Source organism: Malaclemys terrapin, chromosome 8, assembly GCF_027887155.1.
Source record: "Malaclemys terrapin pileata isolate rMalTer1 chromosome 8, rMalTer1.hap1, whole genome shotgun sequence".
NCBI classification, from domain to species: Eukaryota; Metazoa; Chordata; order Testudines; family Emydidae; genus Malaclemys; species Malaclemys terrapin.
The window spans coordinates 11,469,861-11,475,860 of NC_071512.1; positions in this window are offsets into that span (position 1 = coordinate 11,469,861).

Consider the following 6,000-nt stretch of genomic DNA (forward strand, 5'->3'; position numbering starts at 1 on the left):
TATATGGACTCTGGCCGTTAGGGCACACTAGCCCGCCCAACGGGTGATTGCGTGGAGAGAGGCCATTCGGCCTCATTGGGGCTCCGACAGAGAGGCGAGCACGCAAACTTGGGAGTGGTGAGGTTCCGACATCCCATCCCACCCCTGCCACAAAGAGGCGGTGTGCCCTTTCTGGCCTTGAAATCTATGAATTTGTAGGTGAATATAATCCTAGATACACCTGCTCCTTCCTTGACCTGGTGTTGCCTCAAGCCAGAAAACAACAAAGCTCCAAACTGTGCAGAACAGCTCTGTAAGGTTCCCAAATCCGGCCTCCTCTATCAGCAAGGAATTCGGAAGTTAAGGATCCAGCAGCATCATTAATTCAGCCATGCTACACAAGCTGCAATACGACATACATTTTCAGACCACAACAATCCTGTAGCAGGGGACACATTTACAGTAGAAAAATAGAAAAAGAAAGTGCTACTACTATGTATGTTGTGGCCAGGTTATTCTTGCTTCCAGAACCTTAACTTTTGCATTTTGTTTTTCAAATTTAAATGGGTAAGTTCCATTTGCCCCTTCTGCCGCGTCCCCCTCCCCCCCCCCCCCAAAAAAAAACCACATTCAGGCAGGACCAAGTATGGAAAGCGTCAGACCCAAAAGTGACTGTTTTCATAAGATTGTTTTTAATGTGCCTGTCACGTGAATGTTTCAAACCAGGTTAAAAGAAAACTGTTTTGCAACCTTAACTATGGCACTTACTATTAATTCTGTCTGAAACCCTTTTATGATCGGTCTGATTCTTCACTCTGTTTTTACTCTGGTGTAACTCCGTTAACTTTCTACATTGTGCAAGAGAGAACTAAGTTTACTGCTGTCCTTAGCATGCATCAAACTACGTGACTTTTGATATTCCCTGTGCATATTACAGCCTACTATCCTCCCAAAGGCTCACTCGTTCTACGCTGTAAGCCCATATGATTTGTTTATACGATCAAACGACTCTATTGCATTCATGGTCAGGTTGCCATGCTAGGTCACCGCAGCAATTAGCCGTTGACAGCAGTGTTATTTTACCTTCCAAGAGGAAGTAAGTGAAAATACAGTTTTTTCAAGAGGAAGAGTTCACAAGCATTGTGCAGATCTTCTGCCACTGGAATTTTTGTTTCCTGAAGTCCCATGTTATTCACCTGAGGGATGGAAGCAATGAATAATAAATAACATTTATATAACCCTTTTTTGCTAAAACAATTTAGGAATAGAAGATTCTTTGGAAACAGAACTGTGAATGTGTCTCATATATGACTGACAAGTATTCTCCTGCATTCTCTCTGCCTATGAACTGCAGCCCTCCATATCTCATGATTAATTTAGAATTCAGTAACACATCACACTCTTCTTACTTATGATTACAGATAGGCTTGATACATTTTGGCAAATTACAGAGATGTGGGCCAGCCCCCCCAATGTTCACATCTGGATCTAGACTGAAATTTTCTCAATGTTGGGGCATGCTTTGTGCTAGAGATTTGGCATGAGCCCATATCTACTTCCTGCTCAGATGTGACATTGGGCATCCTACCCCGAGAGAGACCGGGGCATGGAAGAAGGTAAGGGGGCTGAGAACCGATCCAGATAAAACAGGTGATGCTAGAGTTGAAAAAGCAGATGGAAAATATGGTGGAGACTCTACCTGTTCTGACATAGCATGTTTGTTTGCCACCTAGAGATCTGGTTGGATTTCCAACTGCTTTCAGAAGACCTGCTATCAGCAGTGGACAGGATGGCTTTTAGTCACTTTGTTCTGGAAGTTGTTGCCTTCTCTTTTGGATGCAAACCTCGCCACCATGATTCGTGCCTCTGTGCAGGTTTTAAACCATGGTAACAAGTTCCATTTGGGGGGCTACATCCTAAACCCACTTGGAAGCTGACACTAGTGCACTGTATAGTAGCCCACTTGTTAAAACATTCACCCACGAAAGCTTATGCTCCAATACATCTGTTAGTCTTTAAGGTGCCATAGGACTCTTTGTTGCTTGTTAAAACATGTATCTCACCATTAGCCTACTACACTGATGCTTTGTGATCTGCACTGGCCACCTCTGGGTATCCTGGGGGGAGTTTAAGGTGTAGTTTTAAAACCTAGGAAGCCCTAAATAACCTGCGGCCTTCCTGCCTGAAAGGTCACTTCTGTCCTTGTGCCGTACTGATCAGATTTGGTCCAAAAGGTAGAGCCCCTCTCGATGTGATAAAGAAAAATCTGCTGGCACAGTGATCTGGGCAGAAACCCTCTCTTTCACCCCAGCCTTTCTGGTTTGACATAGCTGGGATTTGTTGACCGTGCTACCATGATGAACCTTTTTAATGGGCTTGCAAGGAGAGGGTTGATATCTGGGGAGAATGATGGGTTTTCTTTTAATTTTTTGCTTAGCTGATTATTTCCGGACTGTGTTAGATTTCTGTTGGTTGTCGTGTGTGTTTTTTAAAGAAACATGACAGGCCCAAGAGCCTACCATTGGCATCTTTTTAACAGTGATATTATAAATTGAACCTCATGATACATCATAATGATGATATTTTCAAAGTACTGAGCTATTTCAACTGTTTCCCTCCTCTCTACTCGCTGTCACCAAGCATTGATCTCTATTAATCTCTAGACTAGAGTAATTAGGATTGTTGATTATACATGAGATAATTAATTGACAAATAATTGAGACAATTGACAAATTGAGGACATACTGCAGAGGCTCCTTAGTTATTTATTACGTTGTGTTTATATGGTCCAGCATACCCATAACCAACATGCCAATTAAGTGCCATGAGATAAGAAAACATCTCTCTGGGGAAGGTTTCACAGAATATATTGTTTGAAATTTCATAATTATAATAAATTAACCCTCAAGAAGCTCACATTAGGGCTCAGTTACCATGCTATATTAAAACTATAAATAGTCTCTCGCTCGGTCTATAAATACTTAGGTATTTAGGAGAAAGCATGTTTCAGTCTACAGACAAACTAGGTAGAAATCAATAAAATTACTCTGTATTCACAGAAGCGTGACTGAGATTGGAATCTGACCCATTGTTTTGGCGCAAAGCATGTTGGGATATGCTTAGCTGGTCCTAAGCACCCAAAGAAGAACATAATTTCTTTGTTTGTAAACTTCCCATAACCACGGTATGTGTGTAGTGAGCCTGGGAATTATTTTAGGAACTCAGAAGAATTCCTCCTGAAGAATAACAGGTGAGACAAAATAAAGGAACCTGGGATTCACTGAAACGCTGTGGGGCTTCCTTTGTAAGCCAACTATCTAAAGATTTCAGAAAGAAGAGTTTCCATTTTCTTGCATTTGTTAATAATAGCTGATGTTGTGGAGCCCCAGATTCTAGAAGCAATAGGAGCGAGAGAGCTCTGCTAGCCTGAAATACGACGTTCAGGGGAGTTGTGGGTACTGAGTACTTCTGAGGATCAGGGCCATAGTCTGCAGCAACTAGTCAGATACTATTTCTTTACAGACGGCAACAGCTAAAGTTGTAACAGCAAGTCAGAGGAAACAGCATAATTGATAGGCCTGAAGAGTGCAGGTAAGTAGAAGGATTGCATTTATATCCTGGTATGAAACCCAATGGGAACCAGACTAGTACACACTGACTAAAAGACTTGAAAATTGCCACCAATTCCTTTTTTGTGTTCTGCTCTTCAGAGATTTAGTTCATTCCTCCTAGAATCCAACTTAATGCCTCCACAACTCATGTTTAACCATTATCACTAGCGACCGGCTCATCAATGCCTTTGCTCTCTACTGGATTTCACAAATAGGAATCAAGGGGAGATGATATTGCTGTTTTCTAAAACAAATAGTGACAACATTTCACACTGGAGCCTAAGAAATCCCAACTCTTCCACACTTTTGCACCAGCCTGGTTAAGAGAGGAAATTTGATATTTTTGTACCTTGAAATGACTAGCCTTCTTAGGCTTAGGAGAATAAATTAAAGTTGAGCCAAGGTATGTCTCAGCTGCAGTGGATGGGCAGATTGATTTGCTTTCCATCTGGGAGATTAAATTCCACTTTCAAAAAAAATGGCACCAGCATAATTAGCTGTCAGTCAAGTTGCAAAGAGACAGACTAGATGGGATAATTGAAAGCCCTGCAGCTTCTCATTACAATTCTACAGTAGCACTATTTGCAAATTTCCACCTTGAGGTGCTTCTCAGAACATTGTCAGAAATTGTATGTATCCCTGCTGGCACATTCTTCTGAAGTGAAACAGGAGTGTTGCGCAAAGATTGGATTTATTTTAAGTAACTTTCACTTAACCTAACTTTGTTGTAATATATTTGTCAACAGTCATTGACAGCTTCACCAGGCTCTAATTACCAGCGATCCAAACAACTGGAAGGACAGGGTAGTTTTTCATCTATGGTTGTGTTCAGGAGGCATTCTATAGGCATAAAAATCTTCTCTCTTTTTTTTTTAAAGCAGCCTAGAAGTACCACTCCTTAATAGATTCACTTCTTTAGCAAAATGCAATTCACAGTGAACCTGTCAGCATGTATGTTTCATGTAAAATAATCAGTCCTCACATTTTGTGTTTTATTTCATGAAGCTAGAGCACATTTTAGATACCCCTGGTAGTAAAGAAAAGTTCAGGTGAACAATACTATTCTGATGACCAAGAACCTGATGCAAATCCGACTGAAGTCTATGGGGTATCTCCATTGATTTCGTTGGAGTTGAATCAGGTCCTGATAGAATAAAACACATTGAAATCATCTTCCTCCTTAAACCATGGGGAGTAAGGGCCAGGCATATTTTATATGGAAGATATCTCAAATATGTGATTATGTCTGAATTGATGTGTGTAAATAATGTAGATGAGCCCGAAGAGATTTTTAAGTACGTTTGCCCACTCCTGGAAGCGCCAAAGTTCTCCAAACCAGAAAAGTTACTGCTTCTCACAGAAGCGGGGCTAGCATCACAGCTTCCATGCAGGAAACCTCCCCCTAAATTAGCTTGACACTCTCCGTTAATAAAGCCTAGCGGGATACATGAATAACTCTTTTAAAATTGAAGCTTCCATTATAAAGTACTAATTTATAACTTATATTCACCCTCAAGAGCACCAGAGTCCTGGATCCTCTTACAGGCATGGATTTTCCTCTCTTCCACTGGTGTACCCATGGAGTTTCCAGTGTACGCATGGATTTTCCTCTCTTCCGCTGGTGTACACACACACACTTACTCACCCCCCCAAAATCTATGGGGATAATGGAGCAGAATCAGGTGTGTACCAGGTGGTTTATAAAATTATTAAAGCGGGACAATTACCATGGTGGGATGAAATGGTACAGAAGTAACATGATGAGGAACACAATGTGATGACAGAAAATGCAAAATAAGCTGTTAGAGGCCTGTTTGATTATTGATGACACTCAGGCTGTGTCCACGCTTCACACTATAAGCACCCAAAGCTACTTTTGAATCCAGCCAGAGTTTTGGGTAATCCATCACTTCAGGTTTGGGCCTAGTGTGTTCATGTATGTTGGGAAAGGGAAAATTGCCCTCTTTGTCCACATACAATGTCCCTTTATGATTTATTATACAGTCCTCATTTTTTGCCTCAATTACTTCAAACCTGGGTGGAAATGGCACATTCCTCGCCTTAATGCTAAATGCATGTAGTCAGTAAAAAAGAAAAAAAATGCTGAAAAATGTTTAAAAGGGACAGTGCTTAAGTTATTGCAGCCCATGGGAGCATTAACATATGTGCCAACAAGTTACTGTATGCGGCTTCAACATGCTTATTTATTCTGCTGTGCAATAAAACTTTGTCTTAAATAGAGCCAAAAACCATTTGCCATGGCAACCCCTCATCACATATGTGCTCCAGGACAACTTCTGAGCTCCTTCTTAAAGAGAAATATATGGGATCAAATTGCCTGTGACCTTTGTGGCATTTTAAGCACCCAAAAATATTACCATGGACTGAAATATTTCCCCTAGATTTTTGA